This window comes from Balaenoptera physalus, assembly GCF_965194825.1.
Source record: "Balaenoptera physalus genome assembly, chromosome: 7".
NCBI classification, from domain to species: Eukaryota; Metazoa; Chordata; class Mammalia; order Artiodactyla; family Balaenopteridae; genus Balaenoptera; species Balaenoptera physalus.
Genome location: NC_138886.1, coordinates 93071722 through 93095294, shown reverse-complemented (window position 1 = coordinate 93095294; position 23573 = coordinate 93071722). Strand labels below are relative to the sequence as shown.

Sequence of the window (23573 nt, the reverse complement as noted above, 5' to 3'; positions counted from 1 at the left end):
ATACAATTGATGGCTGAGCATATTAGCAACAATTCTCAGCGTTAAGATATTTATTTCTCACTTTAGGAAGTACATTTACTAGTACAAGTTAATACTCCAGGTTTTAGCAGGAAATAAATACACATGATTCGATTAGCAGAAAATGCTTAGGCCTGGGCATCAGACACTAAATATTTTCTTATAACCTGGAACGTCTGATTATTTGGACTCTGCAATATCCCAAATAAGCTGTGATGTAAAATTCACTGTTTTTTACAAAGAAATGTTAGAAAATGGAAAGAGTGAATAATAATTTAAAATATCTAGACGTATATCAACTCCTGATATAAATCAGAATATTACTGAATACATCAAAAATGTTTGATGCAAATCTTATAATAATAAACTTGTCCCTCATATTTTTTCATAAAATCGTAGTTCTCCAGTATTTCTATCTTTTATTCACAGGCTAGGTGCCTGGTAGAACTGGTCAGTATTCCCAAATACTAGTCTGAGCAATTCAGATGGCAATAAAAGGGCTTGCAAACCAGATTTTTATAAAGGCATATGAATGTACTGGGGACTTTTTGCCTCTGGATGTCAGATTTTTCATTCTGTTTATCTGTGCTTCCTAAAAGTTTTTAGACCTATTAGGGCCAAGACACATTCTTTTTCCGATTTTTCTTAACAAATGATCCTGCAGATGCAACTGTGGGTATTGAGTGCAGTGGACAGGCCAAATGTAATAGCATCCATGTAAAATACACCCATGTTCTAAAGCACAGAGCACTGTCTTGGTGACCAGGCAACTTTATTAAATCACGGCATGATGGTAGCATGTGAGAGGAGAAGCCCCCAAATCCCAGGGTTCGTGCAGACCCTGCCGTACAGTTGTCACACAGAACTCATCTGCTCAGATTTTCCCATGGTCCTTTTCAAGGTCTGGAGTCTCCAGGTTACCTCCATAGAACCTAAGATGCTACATGAGACAAACCAGAACAAACCAAACGTGTTTTTCAGCGTTGTCAACAACCTTCAGGGAGGCAATGTTGTCATTTCTCTCTACCAAGTAGCCCAAATTATAGCACTACCCCCAGAATAAGGCAATCTTCAGTCTCTTTTGGATTCAGTGGATTCTTTTGAATGGATGAACATCTTCCAGGGATGCTCAGATTTCTTTGTTCCTGCTTCTTTCCAAGACAGTGTTTGGGTTTACAGAAGGGCTGGTGCCCTCATGGAGCTGGATGGTGGGGCTTCTCACGTTGCGGCTCAGCTCATTGCTATCTGCTGAAGGGAGTTTGTCTGCTTTTAACGCTGAGGGTTACTTGGCACCTGCTCCTGAAGCCTGTGGCGGATTTACCTCTTGGTAAGACCGTGTTCCCAGGGAACAGATCATTGTCCCTCCTGGAAGGGATCTTTGCGATGTCACTTCTTGCCTCCCTGAAGCCTGACCATGAGTCTCATTTGGTTTCCAGCCTGAGCAGCCTTGGTTACAGGTTTAATCTGCCTTTGCCAAGTTGACCTTCTGTTCAGATCCAGTCAGACTCTCATCTCACTTCTGTGCCCCCTTTTGATGGCCTGTGGGCAGTCTGGTTCACCGTACCAAGGGGAAAAAGATCGTCAAATGGTTTTGTCCTGGCAGTTTAGTCCAGAGGTAACCTATCACTTCCACTCAGAGCTTGTTGGCCAGAGCTGGTCACATAGCCCCACCCAACCACCAGGGGGCGTGGAAATCGCAATCCTCCAAGTGCCTGGAAGGTAGAAGAAGGGAAATAGTTGGCAACCGTTAGTAATGACTACACAGCCCCCTACAAGGTGATCTCCCAAAATTCCAAATGGAAGCCAAGACAAAGCCTTTCCACAGCTTGCTTATTCCTCTCACTTTTCTGATCCCCCTGGGACTTCGCTCCCGAGCAAGGTGTCTGAATCACCCTCCCACCACCTTTTACCCTTCCTCCATTTCCTCTCTTTCCCACGATCGTCTGGGTTCCCGTCTCTTCTTCCTGCCAAAGAGGGAGACATCACACGTCCTGTTTCCTATTTTCTTAGTTGGTCTTTGCCCTCCCTGGCTTCGCTAGGGCTTCATGGGATAATGATCACCGGCTAACAGGATTTACCGGAGAGGAATGAAAAACACAACAGTTTATCCTTGCAAAATTATGTCTGTGTTTATTATCTGCCCAGTAAGTATCTTATGGTGGCCACAATTTTGCCATAGTATTTTTCCAAAAGTAAGTACTGCCTATGACGTACTTGGCAACTTCCCAAAAGATATGTGGAAGCCCTTCTAAGCACTATCCAAATTCAAAAATAGTTGTCTAGCAAATTCTACTCTGTTCTTTTCCAAAATAATTCACTTTTGTATCATGTATAATATACAGAAATGTTCATGAAAGTTATTTATTTAACAGTATGTATCCTTGACATACACCATGATGTCTTTGTTTACTCCACTTTTAATAAATATTATTGGCATCCCTATGGAGATATATTTTGTCCCATCACATATTGCTTTACTCATCCAATGCAATTACATTGCCTCTTGTAGGGATATTCCCTTTTTCTTGTTTGGAGTCACTGATGAAAGACGTACCAAGTGAGGTGACCTTCAATCCTGCCAAAGGGGTGAGGTTCAATTAGCAACCTTTCATGAGGCATCTGGGATCACTAATGATCAAAGCACACAGGAGTCTTGAACTTCTGGTTTAACTTGTGGCACAGAGACTGGTCCAGGAAGGCCACAGCCAGTGGCAAAGGCTAATGGAATATCTCAGTGGACCCTGTGGTCAGCTACTCCCACCTTTGCTCTGAACATTAATGAGGAGCTTCTGGACTAGGGGCTGACTGGAAGATGGTATTTCAGGGGTTCCCTGTTCTCTCTGTCCTGTGATCCTTGCAGTAGACTCTTCCCTTGTTGCCATGTTTCCTCCAAGGAAATCCAGTGGAGCAGGCTTTTCTCCGACACAAAATAATGCCATACTTTGCTGGGGATGAATGCCTACACCCCAGAAAAATGCACCTTTGTCAGTAGTATTTACATTTTGTGATGCTCAGACCTCATCCTTTTTGCATTCTCATTTTACTACTCTATTTTGTATAGCAGCTCGTCTGTACATATCTCTTTTTATCCAAGGCTTTCACAGTGTGCTTACAAATTGTAATGAATTCAGCTACATAACATCACTAAAGAAAATGTAAGTTTTACCATTAATGGACTTTTTTTCCAAAGGCTTCTGGTTAACTGAGCAGTCAAGTATGGATGGATAATTTTAGTACTCATGGTTTTATTTCTAAGCATCTCACCCTTGCATTTCCTGACATGATCCTACACTGAATTTAATTAAAAAGAAAAAGGAGCTCTTGCCTTAAGAAGAGTAACGGTGTGTTCCTGGGAAGTGGTGGGGGCCTTGGAGCAGAACGCCTGGCCTCCTGCCCTTCTGGGCATCCTGGATTCCCCACTGTTCTCTACATATCAGAGGGAGATGCAGCTATTCTGAGTGGCCTCAAGAATGATCTGGAATCATATCTGTTCTGAATAACTCAGGGGGCCTCTGAAAGATGCACAATGATGCTTTTATAGAATTAGACCAGATCTCAGAGCTGCATCTCTCATAAACATGAAGATTTCACGGGAGATGCACAAATAAACTTGGTCATACATTTTATTCAGTCATGCATGAGGTATTTAGTACATGTTCGGATGGTTTATAGGCTTGCTGGGCAATTCGTATTTTATTTCTAAGGTGAGAAATTAGCAAAATCATCTTATAGTCTTGTCAATACAGAACTTCAAACACATAAGAACTGCAAAGCCTGAGATCAGTTCAGATCTGAATGCCTCTCTACTGTGTGTTTCTTTAAAACTTGGTCAGGAGTGTCTATGAGAGAAGCAAAACAAAACACACAGTAGCAATGGATTTTTGTTTATTTTATGCAGAAAGAGCTGCAGCGATGAATGTTAATTGCCAAGGGCATTGAAAGTTGTCCCTCGGGACACTGCACACAGAATTTAAGGGAGTCACATGTGAACAGTCACACTGTACTTTTTTTCTTTAATATCACTGGCATTTAATTTGAATCACAAATTAACAAGTATACACTTATTTTTTATTTAATTTTAAATTGTCTGTTTACAAAACCATCATAGGGTATGTCTGCATTTAGTACAGGAATCTGTTTTACAATTAGGCAGCTCTGTGTGATTTTTTTCATTATGGATGCACTTTTTGGAAAACTACCTGTTGTCTCCTGCTCAGGCTGCTAGCAGACTGCAGGAAGCACAGCAGAAAAGGAATCAGAGGTTACCTAGACAGGTCCAGAGGGAGGATTTCTGCATTTTTTACATCCTGATAGCCAGAAATGGTATATGTAGATAGTTGGAATTGCTCCTTAAGAAATCAGAGCTGGAGCAAATGCTTAAATTTCCCTCAGCAATGTAGGCAGGGTTGTGACAAAAACACCAATATATAAATCCCAGAGATCTCTGAGTGCGATGGTCAGAGAGCATCCCCAGGGCCTGCCGCCCTATGGCCCCTTTTTCCTGGGAACATCTGTTACTCCTGCTTATCTCACCCTCTCCCCACTCAGCCAGCCCCGCCTGGAATCTGGAATGAGTTTTCTGTGAATTAAGATGCATTTAAGTGAGGAAAGAAATACACAGAGCTTGATGAGCTCCCATTTGAGACAATGTAATGAAGATCTTGGAGGGAAACTTCCCTTGGTTACAATTTCAATTTAGCCATTTACTTGCTTGACATTTAGATGCCCTGGAGATAGGTTAGTCTGTTCACTTCAGATTATCCCACTTGACTTTGCTCCCTTCGGTATCTTTCTGCTCTGGACCTTGTTCCAACTTGAAGAAGGCATGAGCTATTCTCCTTTTCACCTCTGGGTAATTTCCCCCTCTACACAAAGCTGACACTCATTATGACAGTGCATGCCCCGTGGCCACCAGGGGCAGGGGTCATTTTCATCTTGATCAGTGACCAGAATAATTAAGGCCCTCGCCCTCGCTGAGAGTTTCCTGTTCAGCCTTTCCTCTCCCCAAAGACACAAGTCACTGCCTGTGTCTGAGCCAACGAAAGGTGGGGGAAACAATCACACAGGCTAACTAGAGACAGAAACCTTCCAATATATCTGCCAGTGTATCAATATAAAAGACAGTCTGGTATTGATAAGCAAACAATACTGAATAACTGACAAATCACAGGGATATGTTCTTAGAAGGGGTAGAGAATGAAAAGGGAGCTAAGCTTTTATAAAATACCCTCACCCGAACCTAAAATGATTGTTTTTTGCTTGTCTGCAAAGCAGAGACTGTAACACCCGTCCCACTTGCCGGGTGCATGGAGGAGTTGTGAGGTAGCACTTAGAGGATCTGGAAGGGTCCTGAACACATCACATGCTTGTGACAAGTTTTGGCTTTCCTCATTTTCTCTCCTTTATCTAGTATAAAGTGGCAGGTAACGGGCCATTCAGTAATGAAAAGACTGCAATGCCCCACACTCTGGATGTCACCCCTCTTTCACCATGACTGTCTCCCGTCTTGCGATCGTGTATGGGAGAGAAAGTATTGTGCTAGATGCTCTAACACAGCTTCTTGTTGAATTCTCATTGCAGCCCTAAAGCATACCTATCACACTTTGCTGGGAGGGATGTTTTGTGTTCAGTGTCCTAAGCTGTGGAACCTTGTTCTGTGCAAGTCAGACCCTCTGGACATGTTTTCCTTTGTATGAATTGTGACACTTTATTCAACTAAGGGGCTGAGGCAGGAGACAGGACGGTGACAATGGAAAAAGACAGTCTGTGGTGTGGTCAGGGGAAGAGCTGGGTGGGAGGGCAAGTGCCTTTCTTGTGGGTTCAGCACTGGTGACTCCAAAACAGTAATTGCAAATCCCTGGGCTCTGTTTCAGGGGGTGTTGATTCCCAGGGGGAATTTACTGAAGATTTGCAACATTGAATAATGCAGGCTGATCAGTTTCAGAACCACTGCTCTGCAGCTAAGAGCTGGTGGGGCGGCTGTGCTCAAGCGTACCCACTTTAATGTTGTTTCAGTGTATTTTGTTTTGTTTTCCATTACAGAGCAGTGATCTCCCTTACCCGTCAGTAAAACTGTTCGGGGCTCCCTAACAGTCCTCAGGTTACATTTGTGCATTTCCCACTTTTTCCAGTCATTAGAAAAAAGGGCATCTACCCCGGTGGACTGCGTGCATGGGCGAATGCACAGTAATTCAACATCATCACCCTACAGGGGTCTGGGGATTACGCCGTGGCTGTGTTACCCAGCTGAAATGAATTGCTTTGCAGCACAGGGAATTCTGCAGTTTCATTACTTTATCAGAGTACCTACTTAATCAGATAGCTTAATTTGCATACCAGTAGCACCTTCTCACCACAGGTAAGGAATATGAAATGTTCAAGGTTGATTACCTGCAGATGGTGAAGAGTGGTTGACAGAGACGTGGCTGCATCTGTGGGAGAGGCTGGTCCCAGGGCAGATGCTGGAAGCATGCTGACGCTTTTTACTCTGTTGCGTTTCTGTACATGTGGTGCCCGTGTTGATGGTACTTCCCGCTTCAGGAGAGATTAAAGATGACAGAGCAAGATTGCGAAATGCAAAAAGAAGAAGTATCTTCAGTACATTCTTTACAACCTTGATACTAAGAATACAGGACATTTAGCAGTTTCGCAGAGATTGAAACTGATTCATATAAAACTTCAAATGTAGAACCTTTAAGTTAAAATGATCAGCTAAATGCCAACACCTAATTTCTGACTTCTTTTGGCAATTATTATAAAATTACAGGCAGTTGCAGAGTAATGTTACTTGGGACTGTTAGTTAACCCTCAGCTAGAACCCAGAAGGACTTATCATTCATCAAACATTAGATGGGACCTTTGCACAAATCAGTAGAAGTAGCAGGGAGGTGTTGGGTGGTGATCAATCTTGTTATTAAAGACAAAGAAAGACTGAAAACTATCACAGGTTGGAAGACACTAAGGAGACAAGGTGACTAAATGCAATGTGGGGTTCTGGAACAGAAAAAGGGAGTTAGTTAGTGGAAAAACTGGAGACATCAAAGGAAAGTTTGTCGTTTTGTTACCATTGTACCAGTGTTAATAGCTTAGTTTTGATCAAAATACCATGGTGATGTCAGATATTAATATTAGGACACACTGAGTAAAAAGTAGACAGGAACTCCCTATCCCATCTTTGCAACTCGTTTGTAAATCTGAAATTATTTCAAAATAAAAAGTTTAATAATGCATTACAGAACAGCCAGAGTTGTGGCATGTTTAAGGTGTGGATCAAAGGAAAAGACATTGTGCTTGTGGTTGAGAGGAAATTTTGGAATTTTGGAATAAAGATTGCAGGAAATGAGGAAATCTTAGAAAGAATTTGAGTTTTAAAGAATTTGTGAGCTTTAAATTTTGCTAAGGGTTATACACGTAGTGCCATTAGCAGAGGACATAGTGAAGCAACAGATGTGCCCACTTGCTAGTTTCACCTCCACACCCTGATGTAAGCGCTCCACTTCCATTTTCCTTTGACCTGTCTTGTAACCATGTCACACACCTCCTGACATGTACTTGGTCGTAACAGCGTTTGTAAACAGGACATGGATGTTAATAATAGCCCCTAATAAAAAAGATAATAAATGTTGTCTAAAGTGTCAGACCTTATTATGAGAGCCTCAAATTAGATGTCAGGACAATGGGGAAAATTTTTTTTAAAGCTAGTTTTTTTGTGTTAAGGACTGTTTACATGACACTGTGTTTTCTAGACATGGATAATTAGCAAAATATCAGTTCCAGAATGCATTCCAAACCTGTTTCCCAATTTTTATATTGCATAATAATTTTTTTTTTCCATACACACGGACCATTTATTCTGGGATGATGGCTGTATGACAGCATGATGTAAACACACTAATCCTACAAGTCAAGTAGTAACAGCTACTATCTTCTTCACCTGACCCTCAATATCAACAGATGTTATTATCCCGATTTTACAGATTGGGAAATAGAAACTTTGCTAAAATCACAGAGCAAATTACAAACATTACTTAAGACAGAACCCAAGTAGCTTAAAAACACCTCCCACCAGCACAGACTTTGCCACCTTCCAAGCCAACCTATCACACCATCATGAGTTTAGATATTAATGCTTTGTAACAATTCCTCACAAAGGTCGAGTGGTCAAAGGCTTAAAGATCACTTATTATAAGTGAAAGATCCTGCCAAAATTGGAAATTAGAAAGCAGTGCAATATTCCAGGGATCTATATCCTGCACTGTTTATACCTGGGGTATACCAGGTCTCCATGTGTGAATTTCTTCAGCAGACACGAAGCCAAAGCCCCCCCAGAAGTTCAGGAACAATAACACCCTCTTGGAAGCTCTATTCATTCCATGGTTCCGAAGAGCTTCTTTCGAACAGTCTGGGAGTCTCAGCTACGAGCTGAGATGCATCAGGAGTTATTCTCCCCTGAGGGAATCAGTCCACAGTTCCTGATCTTCATGCAAGTTTTCTTTAGCAAGAAACATGCATTTCATGTTATCTTTGATGTCGAAGGGCACTTGAATGGTAAGGACTAGTGTTTGGATGTTACAGTCTATGCCATTAAACATTTGGTGCAGAGCGTCCGATGCCAGGACACAGCAATCCGAGCTAACCCAGTCTTCAGAACTGTTGCTCACACCTCAGAATCTGTGGCGGGCCAAGCAGTGAGAAGCAGTGGGAAAGACAGGAAGCTTCGCTATTTCAGACGTGAGCATTTTCAGCGGGATGTCTCATGCAGTCTTGACTTGTCACAAATCCAATTTCTTCAACTGCTCATATGTCACAAAGAAAATAATATTCCAAGGACCAAGTCTCAGCCAATTTGGCCAAAACCCTTTATATAGAGCAAAACCCCTTCATCTTCCATGTCTGTAACAAGCAATCCAGAGAGCCTGTGTAGCCAGGGCATCTGCCATCTTGAAGGACTCTCTGATTCATCATGTGTCCTCACCACATCGACAGGGTTTGAGGCCAGGGCCCCCGCCAGCCCACAGGTGAGGCTTGAGCTTCCAAAGTCCTCTTGCTCACTCTTGCTGGTAAATGTGAATGAATTTGCCTATCATTCCTCCTTGAAGGGTGCTGTTTTGTGCTTGCATCCGAATTTTCAAAACATCAGTTGGATTAGCAATGGTTGAGGATATGACTCCAGAGAGAATTCCACAGACCACGTTTATCAGAAGGGTTTCATCTTCCGGGCGCTCGACAAATAACCGCTTCAAGCTCTGGTAGGTGCCTATCTTGATGGTGCCATAGGAAGCCTGGCGCAACATCGCAGGAGCAATCCCTGAATACAGTGCTTTCAGGCCTTCCTCTCTGCCTATCCTCACTAACGCATGCAACATTCCTCGATACCTGATTTCTTTAAAGTTTGCATCATTCTTCTGGCCTTGAATCTGGAGCCGTGTCTTGGTTAAATCAATTGGAAAAGCACCGCACTCCGCTGTGATGGAGGCCAGGCCTCCGTACACGAAGGGCTTCCAGTTCAGGGCTAACATGCTCACCGCTGTCCCTTCTCCTTTGTTCACAGACGCATGGCCTCCAACAGGGTTTTTCCGGGTGGCGGCGGCCCTGCACCTCCTACTCCCCCGGCGAAGCAGCAACCAGCTCCAGCGGCCGCACGGGAACTGGACGAAAAGCTGGGGAGCGGCGGGGGTGGCCCAGGGGCCCGCGCGCAGCCCCGCCCTGCGCGGCCCCGCCCGCAGCCTTGGCGCCCATTCTGCATAATAATTTAAATTCAGAAAATTTAATATGACATCTAAATCCAAATTCAAAACTCATGTTTCTGTTAAACTAGAAGAACAACATATATCAATAATACATTCACAGGTATCCCTAATTCTTCGGTGTCTCACAGGCACTGGAGAAAACAAAGCACAGTAATTTCCACTCTGCGCCTATTGTCTTGAATACCTGAGAAACTCCTCCCCATTCACTTCCTCTGGGTTCTCGCTCACCCTCCTTGCTGACTTTTTAGAACTCTCCCTCCCTGCACAGAAATCACTTTCACCTCCACCCCTCCCATATTGCATTTCAAATTGTTCTTTGAAATGTCTGCTTCTCCTATGAGTCTGTAAGCACCATGAGTGTAGGGCTATGCCATAGCCATCTTTGTTATCCCAACATTCAACATTGTACTTCCTCATGCTGGGAATCCACAATTAAGGTTTTCTAGCTTTATTTTCCAACAAAGGAAAGTTTGTTATTTTCCAACAAAGGAAAGTTTGCCCTTTGTTTATGTCCAACAAAGGTTAAGTCATGCATTGAAGCCAGTAACGACACTAGTTCCAAGCACTGATGTAATGGCATGGTGTTTAGTTGTCCACCTATTACATTAAGCAATTTCACTTAGCGGGACACCCCAATACCAGAGAGTCAGGGGTTATGAACTAAGAAACAAAACAATTAATATAGGCTTCATCCATTTAGATTTAACCTGTGTTTTTATTTTGTGTTTGTGTGTGTGTATGTGAGTGTGTTTGTATAATTCTGAGGCATTATATAATGCAGAATTTGAAACTATGATTTTCATACATCTTATTTATGACCCCATTCTTACAGGTTAATATAGATTTCAAAGATTTCTCTGTCTTTACCGGTTTTCTTATTTTATTCCCACAAAAAGGAGCTGGTGGCTGGTCTCCCCTTGTGTCAAATAAATACCAGTGGCTGCAGATTGACCTTGGAGAAAGAATGGAGGTCACAGCTGTGGCCACCCAGGGAGGATACGGGAGCTCCGCCTGGGTGACCAGCTACCTCCTGATGTTCAGCGATGGCGGGAGGACCTGGAAGCAATATCGACGAGAGGAAAGCATCTGGGTATGTGCTTTATTGAAAAGCAGTCTGTCGGAGTATGAATTATGCCAGTTACTGCATGTTGCTGCCCATCTGTCAGATCAAGTATAGAAACAGAGCCTCCTAAATTACTTGAAAATGTTTCCACTGAATGTAAGCCACATGTGACGTTCCAGAATACACCGTCCATGGCTAATTTATGAAATAAGTAAAACAATTTTTAATGTAGCGAAATATTGAAAATGTCTTCCCATTATTCCTTTAAATAGTGTGAAGTCTAAGGAATAAATAAGTCACATACGACTGATTTTATTTTTGTTTGATAACAAACACAATAGTTTATATTGCCTCAGCATTTTTAAATAAAGCAAATTCATTTTCTCTGTGCCCTCTGATAAACTGAAATTTCTGAAAGACCCTGAACATGTAAAAATAGATGTAATGGAGAGTCTCTCTGTGGAGGACTTGTTGAGGGATATGTTGAGTTCCTGCTCCAACAGGAACTTGGGCACCATGTGGCCCCTTGTAATTTATGGACAATAGATCCCTAGCATTCTTTGGAATCATAACTATTTTACATCAGTGACATAGTTTCTACTTCTGATTACATATCCATGCTTCTTTTAGAAGAATTAAATTTTGTTTGCTTAACTTTTTGAATATTAAAATTTATGTAATTTATTCTATATTTAGCATTTCATATCTTTAAATCACAGTCTGCTCTGAATGAGAAGCTCTAAAAGTAGAGTGTTGTAAAGGTCTGCAGCAGGTTTGCAATTGGCTGATGGGGTGTGGCCTGAAGAAGATTCATCAGGTGGAGAAGAAATTACTGTTTTCTTCTTCTTAAAAATATAATTTAGATGGTTGCCAAGAGCCAGGGGAAGGGAGTAATGGACTGCAAGTGTTTTAATGGAGACAAAGTTTCAGTTTGAGAAGATGAAAAAGTTCTTGAGATGGAAGGTGGTGATGTTTGCACAATAATGTGAATGTTAATGTCCAGAACTGTACACTTAAAAGTGGCTAAAATGCTAAACTTTTTGTTATGTATATCTTACCACAATAAAAAAGACACAGTGTATCTTCCATTTAATTTAGGCTAAGAATGTTGTATAACTTAAGAAATTTTTTTTCTTAATTGTCAGAGTAAGAAGAAAATTGTCAGCTAAAAAGCCGTTATGTCTTAGCACATAGCTTATCTATAAAAGTAACAGGCAACAAAATGATAATATTCGTTGTGTAACAAACTGCCCTCATTTGAATTTCCTTAGAACTCTGTAACTTATTATAACTTAATAGATTGTGGTCTACTTAATTTCTTATCCCTGGAGCTTTTATTAGTTAGTCAATAAATGTTGATGCAAATTGAATCAAGAAAAACTAGTTAGTTGTCTAATACTAGATAAAAGAACAAAGTGGGAAGGGCTATGTGAGTGTTTTTAGGGCTGGCTGACCTAAGGTTTCCAAACAAGTAATTGCCATGTGTATGATCCGAAGCAGATATTAATGTTGTGCTTATTCTAAGAACACCAAGTCCAAAGCAGGGTTAAGGTCAATATTGCTTAAGTAAGTTAAAGCTTAATGAAACATCTACTTACATAGAGAACTTTTGTTCAAAATTAAATATTATTTTTCAAAATTAGTTAACTAATAGTTAATGCCTACTTATTCTTCATTGTATTAATTAAGGTTCATATTTACGCCCGGCTCCAATCCCATTTGATTGAGCAACTCTAACAATTCTTGTTTTTAGTTAAGCAGGTTGGAGAGGAATCATATGTAAGCATCACCCTCTGCTGATTTCTTTAAAGGTCAGGCACCCTTGGGGAGGTAGGGTCAAGAATATAGTGGCATTATTAACCCTAGATCATGCAGGTGAGGACAGAAGTGGACCCCTCAATCCTATCCATCCTATCACACAATAAACATGGGTAAAGTGGCCTGCCTTACACTCCTGCTGAGCTTGCATCCCTCCCTGTGTCCCCAGCACTTCATGGTGCCTGGGGCCGAGCACGTTGGTAAATGTTTGCTGAATTAAAACGAATGAGTGGAATCTACGTTCTGGCAGGATGCCTTCCTTAGCTCCCTGCTCTGTGCTTCTCTGTAGCCCTTGGTCTCAACTTAGTGATCCTTGAAGCTCCAGTGGAGGTGTTTCTCCTCTCTTACATTTTGAGCTCCTTTAGGAAAAGGGCTCATCCTCACATCTTCTGCGTGCACCACCGTGGGTTAAGTGAATTCATCTCCTAATCTGGGCCCAACTATACACAACTGGCATTGAAAGCAGTAAATCACACTAGTTGATGATTCTGACATTATACTCACAGTTTCTTTAAAAATTGGGCTGGTTTGGCTGCTTTCCAGACCTCTCACAAAATGTCAGCTGCTCTTAAAAATCAACCATACACCTTACCAGAGGTTCTACCCCTTCTTCACGTGGTTGTTTTAGATATGAATTGCTGATGTTAACTTGAGAATGAATTTAAATTTTAAAAAATGTCCTTGAGATATTATACTCTTCATTAGTGAAAGTAATATGTTTATTCATGGTGCCATTTACTTAATTTCCTATCACTGCTTTAACACATTTTCATGGATTTAGTGACCTAATACAGACAGAGTTATTATGTCATAGTTCTGTAGGTCTAAAGTACAGTAGACCTGGCTGGGTTCTCTGCTTAAGGCATTTTTCCTGGAGGCTCTGGGGAAGACTTGTCCTTCAAGGTGTCTGGAGATTCCCAGAACCTTCCCCAGGTTCCATGATTTGCTGGGAGGATTCACAGGACCAGTGTGTAGTCATACAGCTATGATTTAGCACAGTGAAAGGACACAGAGCAAAATGAGCAAAGGAAGAGGGTGCTTGGGGTGAAGCCCAGAGGAAATCAGGCCCAGGTTTCTACAGTCCTCTCCCAGGGAAGTCATATGGGACTAGCTTAATCCCCCAGCAGTGAGTTATAGAAACCCACATGGAATATTACCAACCAGCTGAGCTCATATACTGGGGGCTGGTCATGTAGGCGCCCTCTGCCTTGCATGTAACAAAATCCCAGACTCCCAGAAGGAAGGCAGGTATTGAGTATGAACCACACTGTTTGAACAAACATTAGGCACAGTAAGCCACCTTTATCATTAGAGTCTTGGGAATGGGCCAGCCTTGCAAGCAGGCCTTTCAGAGGGCAGCAGTCAGGACTGCCCTCCTGATGCTTCTGCATACACACTCACTCACTTCCTTGTGGGTGTAGGACTGAGACACTGATCTCCTGTAGGTTGCCAGCTGGGGGCTGGTCTTTGCTCCTAGAGGTTTCCCACATCCCTTATGCTTTCTGTGTGGCCTGTTCTTGCAGCAGGGGGTCAAGTCCCTTTCATCTTTAAATTGCTCTTTGTTCTTGTTCTCCTTCTGCTGCACCTCTCTGATTTCCTCTTCTTCTAGCTGGAGAAAGTCCTCTACTTTAAGGGCTCATGTGGTTAGACTGGATCGACTTGGGTAATCCAGGACAGTCTTCCTAACCATAATCCCATCTGCAGAGTCCCTTTTGCCATGCAAAGTAACATATTCACAGTTCCTTTCTTTAGGGCCTGGACATCTTTGAGGCCTTTCTGCCCACCCCACTGTATTTATACATCTCTGATTTTTTTTTCTTTCTGCATTTGGTATCCTTTCCTAGCAAACACATTTCTCATTGGATCTGAAGATGTTTTCCAGAGTCATATGAAGTCATGTTGCAGGGGTATCTGAGCACCTGCTCGCAGTTGGTGTGTCACAGGTGTCCCCCCTGAGAGGCTGCTGCCCCGCCATCACTAGTGTAGCTCTCACCCACAGCAGTGTCCCCAGCTTGTGGTCTCGCTGATGTAACCTTGACCCCCAGCAAGAAAGACTGTGTATTGGCTTTCTTCTCAGGAAGCCTCCTTCTACTTTTATAAGTCCAAATCAAGCACTCCTTCTCTGGCCTTAAAAGTTTTGTGGATGTTCTCCCTGTCATAATTTTTTTTTTTCTTTTTTTTTTCCACACGCCGCTTGCCTATTGGCAGTCCCACCTTGAGCCCCGCCTCCCGCTCTCCGCCCGCGAGACCCCTCCCAGGCAGTGCGGAGGCGGGGTTTAGCCGCCGGCCGGCGCAGACCCCGCCTCCTATTGGCCATGCGGCCCCGTCTGTCAGTCTTCTGTTAAAGGGGCCACGACCGCCCCGGAGCTGGTTTGCGGGGGGTGGGGGGAGGAGGGAGGAGGAATTTTTTGGCGGGGGAAGGTGGAATTTGGGGGGCGCTGGTGAGCACCCCTGGATCTGACGGCTGCGGCCTCCCGGGGGGAGGCTGAACGGTGAAAGGGGCAGGGGGCTATTTTAGGGGGTAGAGGGCTGTGAGACCGTCAAGGGGGGGGGGGTCCCCAGCGACCAAGCCGGAGCAAGAGACGCGGAGCCCGCGCGAGCGGCGGAGACAGGGCTCCGGAGCCACAGATCCGGGCCCCGGCCGCCGCCAGGGGCCCCGCCCGGTCCCCCCACCCCACCCCACGTCCCTCCTGCAGCCCAGCTCCGCCCGCAGCCGCCGCGGACCAGGTAGGTAAGAGCCCAGCCCGGCCCGCCTGGCAGCGCCCATCCCGGGGACCCGTCGCCGAGCTTCCCCCGCCTCCCTGAGATCCTGGATTCCCTTCTTCATCCCCTGGGACCTCAGAGCCCAGATTTCACAGCCAGACCCCAGAGACTCAGGCGTGCCCCTCCCGGCTCTGAGTCCCCAACCGAACCCTGGAATCCCAGGCGTACTGCCGCCTGCGCCTCCTCCGGGGCCCAGGAGGCTGGATTTCCCAGGTCAGCCCCAGGAAGCCCCTCTGGACCTAGATCCTCCTCCTCGGCGCAGTCCTGGGAGCTCCAGACACCGGCCGCGGCTGTGTCAGACTCCCCCAGCTAGGGCCGGCCGCCCCCCCCCCCGTCGCGCCCGCATAGTCCCCCATTCGCGCACCCAGTCTGCCCATCTCTGGTCCTCCGGCTTGAACAGCCGGCCGAGTCCCTCAGTCCCAGCCGGCTCGGCGGCCGCCCTGGACACAGGCCCGCTCTGGAGCTGTCCATGGTCACCGTTCTCGGCAGCCTCGTGTCCCCCATCTCCTGCTACTGCCGCCGGGGAGGCGGCGCCGGCGGCGTGGGGATCTCCCCCGCCGCACCTTTGACCTGGGAATACCCAGGCCCTCCCCGACCTGGGCGCCCGGGCCTCAGGGTTCCGCTGGTCAGGCTCTCAGCTCCACCCTCAACAACCCAGGTTTCGGAGACCCCAGGTTCTACTTGAGGAGTCAGGGCTTCTGAATGTTCCTGCCTGGTGCACCTTAGGGATCTTGGCATCTGAGGACTCAGATCCCACCGGGCTCTGGGAGCCCTGTCAGTCCTCACTTCCTCTGGCTAAAGGCCCCAGCTGGTAGTCCTCACCCCCTCAGGATCTAGGAATCCAGATTTCCAGCTTTTGCTCCCTTCAGAGGCAGTTCAACAGCCCCTGTGCCCCTCAGACAAATATACCCATCCACCTGGCACCCCAGCATCTGCCCCCTTAGGGATTCAGGCGCCATGACTCTCTCCCTTTCAGGGACTCAGAATGCAATTCTTAATGCAATTCTCTGGCTTCTACCCACGCTGCCCCCTGGAGACCTAGATGCCTTGTCCCTGATCCTGCCTCCCCTCAGGGACCCAGGAGTTCAGACCCCACCTTCTATTCTGCCCACCAAAGCCATCTACCCCTGCCCTCCATCCAACAAGGACTCAGGCTCCAAACTTCCATCTCCTGGCTTTGGCCTCCACAACGACTCAGGAGTCCAGTTCCCCAACTCTGCCACCCGCCACCCCAAGTATCTAGCCACTCAGCTGTTACTCTTTTGAACCCAAGTCCCTACAGCCTCACAATTTCCCATCAATTTGACATCTCTGGTGGCCTTGAAATACCCTGCTTCATCTCCATATCATCTCAGTTTCTGGGCTCCCTGGGGTTTCCAACATTCTCCCCTGAGACCCAGCTTCTTGAGATGTTTCCAGCACTCCATCACGATTTTTTCACATCGTGATGTCACATCCTTCGAGTACACTGTCAGACTGGTGAGCCAAACATACATCCCTTCCTCCAGATGTGTTCTATGGCCTAGGTTCATTCTGTGATCTAGAATTGTCTTCCACATTTCCACCTAAACATAAGCCCTGGCAATGCTTCGTGTTCTAGATTCTTCCTAAATCCTAGAACACTCCCAGTCAACATCTTTGTTCCTTTTTCACCCAAGGTACTGTTCTAAAGTCTAGGCTAGATGCTAAATTCAAGGCACGACTTTCCCCAGGTAAATTGAAATATCTAGCTAATGCTCCCAAGCCAAATTCTGATCTCACCCTCCTCCCCTTTGACAAGTTCCTTTTTTTTTTTTTTTTGCTGCACCATGCTGCTTGCTGGATCCCCGACCTGGGATTGAACCCGGGCCCTCAGCAGTGACAGCACGGAGTCCTAATCCCTCGACCACCAGAGAATTCCCTACATGTTCCAATTTTTAAGAAGCCAGTACCTTGCTTATTTTCTTCTAAAATTTCATTTTGGGTGTGTTCTAGGTTCTAGCCACATCCTTGGCATTGTTCTAGATTCCATTCCCTTCCCAGGGGCATTCTAAGTGCTAGAATATGTGTGTTCCATTTATGTGCTCTAGCCTTTCTCCAAACTGTGCTATCCATTCTAGAATGCACTTCCTATTTTATTTTATTATATTTTAAATTTTTATTTATTTATTTTGGCTGCACTGTGTGGCATGCAGGATCTTAGTTCCGTGATCAGGGATCGAACCCACATCCCCTGCAGTGGAAGCGCCGAGTCTTAACCACTGGACTGCCAGGGAAGTCCCTGCACTTCCCTATTTTAGATTCCATCCAATTCTACAGTCTTAAATCTCGAGGATTCCCACTGAAGTGTTGTACATTGCATCTTCCTTCCTCAGGTTCTATGTTCTCGGCTCATCCATTCCCACCTTCTCTGTCCATCTTTTCCCTGGTGTGACCTTGGCTTAGAACTTGTCCCCTGGTGGATTGGGGGCTTCCTCCATCTGCCACTTCAGCATTCTAAACATGCTCTAGGCTCTCTCCTCTTTTGGAGTCTTCAGCCTAGAAATGTCCTCATTTCTAGAACACACCACCCCCATCCCCACCCCCTTTGCCAGCTCAGTCCTTATGCCAGGAAATTCTCAATTGCCAGAATGCATCTTTCTGCATCTTCCCCCAGGCGATTCTAAGTTCCAGGCAAACTCCTTGCTATTTTCTAGGTTTTCCTTTGCCTCCAGGGCATGTTCTGAATTCTAGAGCATATATTCTGCCCTCTGAGTTCTAACATTATCTAGATGCATGAGAAAACCAAGCATGCGATCTCTGCTTTATTCTGTAAAGATAAAATATACCTTTATACCTTCATCCCTGGTAGGTTCTGAGTTCTAGATTATGTCTAGATTATGTCTCCTGACTTAGGTTTGTTATGTACTGCATTAGGTCTGTTCTTAGATATCATTATCCTCCCCTCTGTGTTTGGGGTTCTGGGGTGACCCAGACACTCTTTGAAGTTATTGGATTGCTCTTGGCTTGTTCAAAGTTCCAGACCTGGGTTCTAGAGTAGGCCCTTCTATTTGGCCCCATGTATGGATCCTACCCCAAGCACATTGTAAATGTGGAAGTGTATGTCCTCTCTGCACTCTGTACTGTGTCTTCTTGCACGTGGCCTTCTAGATTCTACACCCAGCCTAGCTGAATTTTGTTTCCTTCTCAGGGAATTTGAAGTTCTAGAGCAGCCTCCCTAAAACATCCTTAGTTGCATCTCATGAAAAGATTCTGGGTTTTAGATACCATGTTGGGTTTTGGTCTAAGTCTGGCCTGCCCTCTTATAAACATTTTCTTGAATCTGATCTCTGAGTGTTGGGATTCAGGTGTCTAGATTCCCAGACGCACCTCTTCAAAGACCCAAGGTTACAGGCACCCAGCTGCCTCCTCTCCCAGGTCCCAGGTCCCTCAGTCCCCTCCTGTCCTCCCAGGAGTCCAAGGCCCCAGTCCCAGGCTTCAGACATAGTCCGAATATTGGGTGGAGCTGGAAATTATCTACTCTGAGAACCGGTTATGCGTCTGCCTGAAGGGAGAGAAAGAAAGGAGGGAAAGAGTGAAAGTCCCTCCTGCTTTCGGCTCAGCTAGATGGACCCGTCTGACCTGATGTGTGTGGAGGGAGTGGCTCAGGAGACCTCCCTTCATCTCCACCCGCGGCTCATGCACCTGGACTCCTGGGTCCTGGGGGCCTTGACTTCTGAGTTCTGAGGGGGGAGAAGTCTGAAGGCTGAGATTTCTGGGTCTACGGTTGGAGGTTGAAAGCCCAGACTCTTGTGTCCTGGGAGGAAGAGGATGTGGTCTCTGACTCCTGGGACTGGGGAGGAGAAGGCTGGAGGCTCAGACTCCTCAGTCTGGGGAAAGGGAGGGATAGGGGACCTAGATTCCTGTGACCTGAGAGAAGAGGCAGCTGGATCTTGGACTCCTGCGTAGTGGGAGATGGCTAGCATTGTCCACACCATTTTTGTTTTTCCCGACTGGAGTGGGTCTTTAGATTCTCCTGGAGCTAGATATCTAGATATCTGGGAAGTTGAAGGAGGCAGGAATTGGGCTGAATAGCAGGTGAGGACCATCCCTGTGACATTATACAGGTGACTACGTACCAGTGACCTAATTCTGTGACCCCAGTTTTGTGGCCTCCTGAAGACATGGTCTCCCTCGCCTGGGCCTGAGTTTTCTAGCTCATGCAGTAGGTTGAAGGGGATTCTCAGCAGGGCCAGAATAGATAGTGATGGGCGGGGCCTGAGTTGCTTGAAGGGGCGGGACTTGGACCAGAGCGGAGGGGCCTGCAAACTTTCCACATTCACTCAGGCAATGGGGCACCCGGCTTCGGCTTCTCTGACTAGGCTGGGCCTAGATTTGCTGCCAGTGTCTGATGGAGTCTGACCTGTTTCTCCAAATGCTCTCACCCAGGTAGCCAGGCCTGGTTTCCTGGGAGCAATGGGTTTCCGTTTATCTTGTGCCATGATCGGAATGGATGGGCCTCAGTTTCTTCTGTGCAGCGCTTGGGTTGTCCTGCCTCAGTTTTCACTATGTAGTATCCCAGTGACCGTGCCTCAAGTTTCGCTGGTGTGCTTTGACGAAGCCCCTCTCGGTTCCCTGCCCCCTCCCCGTACCCGCAGGCCAGCACCGCCGCCATGATGTGCGAGGTGATGCCCACCATCAACGAGGATGGCCGGCGGGGTTCGGCGCTGGGCCCGGACGAGGCGGGCGGCGAACTGGAGCGCCTCATGGTCACGATGCTCACGGAGCGCGAGCGCCTCCATAATTTTTTTAAGTGACTTTTCTTGTCCTTCTGGGTCTATCTGCTGTCTGTGCTAACTCTGTCCGCTAATACATGTTAACTCTTTCCAAATTCCGAAAACTCTGAGAAAAAGGTCTATCCTAACTGCTTACTGGAAATGGACATGAGATGATAATAAGACAAAAGGTCTTTACTTATGTTACTTTGGGCAAGTTGTCCATATGCTTTGCCACATGTCTGCCATGGAATATTAATGAATATGTGAAATGCAATGTATACCTCTCTAAATTCTCAAAATTATAAAATTGAGACATGGCTGGCCACAAAGTCTTTGACTAAAAGATTTGAGGACTGCAGGTCCAGTTACTGAAGGTTAGTTATCCAAATTGACTTTCTTAAAAAAAGAAATTATGTTCTTCACTGGTGATATGTTCCACTTTAATATTTTTTCTTAATGAGTGACTGCTTCCATGGCTGAACTGGATTTCTATGTGAAAATAACCCAAAAAATTAAACAAATACTCAGATCTGTGAAATACATTCCAAAAGGGTTTTATTTAAATGGAAATATAGGCATGTGTCTTACATGACAGAAAAGGCATCACCATCTCTCACCAAGGGATGCACTACATCTCAGGACATACAAACTCTTTTGATGTGCAGAGTAAATGTCCTCACTTGAAATGTAGTGGAAGAAGTATCACTGTTTGAACAAGTTTAGAAGGGGTGCATTTCGTATACGATGTGAACAATCATGGTTTATATCGGTCATTTAGTAAACCAGGTGGCTTGACCAAGCTTGGTGCTAAACGTCCATAGGACTTAGAAGATGAGTTTGCAGCTTCAGCCCAACTAAATCAGGAAGTGGCCAGAGTCTTAGGACGCTGAGGATGATAGAACAGCATTGCAGTGAGCAGTGCAGCAGATCAGTGATCACTGACAGAGCTCACTAATGTTTATTTTCTACTGTTTCCCTGAGAATATGTCAGCCAACACTTACATCAATCTACTGTGACTCTTAGATTCATTACAAGAATTTTGTGGGGCAGCCCTTGCGAACCAGGATTCTTACCTGCAAGCTAATGTGAGCTCTGAGCTCCCTGGGGGCCTCTGGACCGGGCTGGGGAGAGGTGTGGGCGCCAACCACTGTCCTGATCTGAGTCTGGGTCTGTGAGCATCCCTGGTGGGCAGGAGAGGTCTGTGAGTGGGCAGCCTAGAGCGCTGGCAGTATTCTAGAGGGGTGTTGGGGCAGCTCCATCACCACCCTCCTGGGCACCTATTTGGTCTTCTTGGGACCCTATAGCAAGCCTTGTCCTTCCCAGACCACCTGCCTGCCCTGACTCTGTCTCTTCTCCCTCCCCGTTCCAGTTGTTTGGGAACAATGGGCTGACTCAATGAGAGCCAGGCCAATACCCACCTCTCCTCTCGGGAGACCATGCCTAATGGTGTCCACTGCAATGGTGTCCTCTGTTGAGGCTTATCTGGCCCAGGGACCACTGGGTCCCTATTGGCCATGGGGACCTTTCCTCCTGCAATTCTTGGGTGTTTTTTCTTCTCTTTTATCAATACTTTGTCTTCATTCTCATCTCCTTACTATTTCTCGCTCTTCTCCTCTATCCTTCTATTCTTTCCTTATGTATTTTTTTCACCTATCATTAAATACTTTTCTCCTTATTTCTCTCTTCTCTCTCCATTTTTCCCTATATCCCTCTTCTATCTGTATTGTTACAAATTCTAGAAAATCAACTTGAATCAGTCTAGGTAATTTGGGAATCCGACCACACGGAGAAGGGGAGGATTTAGCTGGGTCTCTGGAATGGCTGTAACTAAGAGGCAGCCCTGCCCTGTGCCTTCTGTGGATTAGCTTCTGGCATTCATTTTCCTATATTGGTTCAAAAATCTGAGGAAATGCTCGGACTTACTTGGCTCTGGCTGAGGGGAGTCTCAGATCTCACCACCTGTGAAGAGCTGATCTGATCAGGACGGCTCCCAGGCCACCCTACACTTAGCACCGAAGCTCCTGGATTGGGGGGTGGGGCCATGTAAAGACTTGATGTCCACCCTAATGGGGGCACTTAGAAGGGAGGGATGCTGGGAGGGCCATATTATCAAATTTCCTGTTCTTTGTCTCTCTCTCTCTCTCTTTCACTCTCTCTCCGTGACCTTTTGCTTTCTTTTCTATTTCTCTGCTTTCCTCTTCTTATACATCTTATCTTTCTACTCCTCGCCTTCCCTTTTTCTCTATGAATTAAAGGACCTAGATTGCTATGAGTCCTGCTACTCAACATGTAACCTACGGACCAGCAGCATCACCCGGGATCTTGATACAAATATGGAATCTCAGCCCCCACCCCAACCTATTGAATAGAATCTGCATTTTAACAAGATGAGCAGGGGATTCCAGTACAAGCTAGATTGTGAGAAGCACTGACTGGGATGAACCAAGTCCCATCTGTGGGGGAAATTGTTTTGCCCCTTAACTATCCAACTGCCTGGATCAGAGGAGACTGTGCCGCCTGCTCTAGGATGCAGCTTATCCCACGCACGTGTTAGCCTGAACAGGTGATGCTCTCTGTAACAGGGCCTCAGGAAGCTTGCTCCAGTGCCCTCTGACTGCAAGACACCCTCTTTCTCCCTGATGGTCACCAACCTAGGGGGGCGGAGCCCAGGTATTTTCTCATTGTTATCAGTGAATAACAATCAAGTGGTTAAAGTTAGTCCTATCTTTGAGAACTATAATATTTCCTGAATTGCTATACTCTGCATTCATTAGGAGTTTATTCTTCATATTAAAAACTCATCAGAACTCTAATTCAGAAGTTATATCCTTTATGAATTTAAGATGGAAATTGTTATTCAAAATGCATTGAATTAAACTTAGAATTTAAGTGCATTTTTCTTCCTATGCAGGCCCTTTGTGTGAAAAAGGCATTCTTCTAGGAAAGGACTGGCAAAATATATTTGAGAAAAATAAGAAAAGAAATTACTTGAAATAAACATAAGTTCTAGTATAAATAATTCTATTTACTAGATTTCTTTGGCCTTGAAAAAATAGGTAGCAGTAGGTCCTTAAATGAATATAAAATAGACATAGCAAATCGTTTGAACCTTTGTTCTTCTTTAGATCATTTCCAACCTAGAACACCAAGTAGACTAATTAATAAGGCTAATTAATATTGTATTGAAAGATTCACAACAATCTCACAGTGCTCTAAGAGAGCAACAGAGGTGACCCCAAACTTGAAGGGCAGAAAAAAGACACGGAAATACTGGAAGCATGGGGGTTGGGAAGGGGACTGTTTGTTATACCTGCACCACTTCATTTATTTAAGAGAAAGAGCTGATGCACATATGGCAAAATATTTACCTTGTTAAAATAAATCTAGATTATCAGTACATGCATATCTGTTTTGGGGGGATGTTT

At 45.2% G+C, this 23573-nt stretch overlaps 1 protein-coding gene and 2 pseudogenes across 3 annotated transcripts in view; 2 read left to right on the top strand and 1 right to left on the bottom strand.

Moving 5' to 3' along the window:
• The window catches only part of LOC309664384 (low-density lipoprotein receptor-related protein 12-like), a 128502-nt pseudogene that overhangs the window by 41038 nt on the left and 63891 nt on the right, over nt 1-23573 (top strand). Inside the window, exon 2 of the transcript XR_014268443.1 lies at nt 10664-10857. The product of XR_014268443.1 is annotated as a low-density lipoprotein receptor-related protein 12-like (transcript). The remainder of the gene's footprint in view (nt 1-10663; nt 10858-23573) is intronic.
• LOC309664479 (V-type proton ATPase subunit B, brain isoform-like) overlaps nt 1-23573 on the top strand; it is a 105745-nt gene that overhangs the window by 43025 nt on the left and 39147 nt on the right. The gene's annotated exons all lie outside the window — the stretch shown is intronic.
• Nucleotides 7852-9702, bottom strand: LOC309664804 (kidney mitochondrial carrier protein 1 pseudogene; annotated as a pseudogene). Its single transcript has one exon. The product of its transcript is annotated as a kidney mitochondrial carrier protein 1 pseudogene (transcript).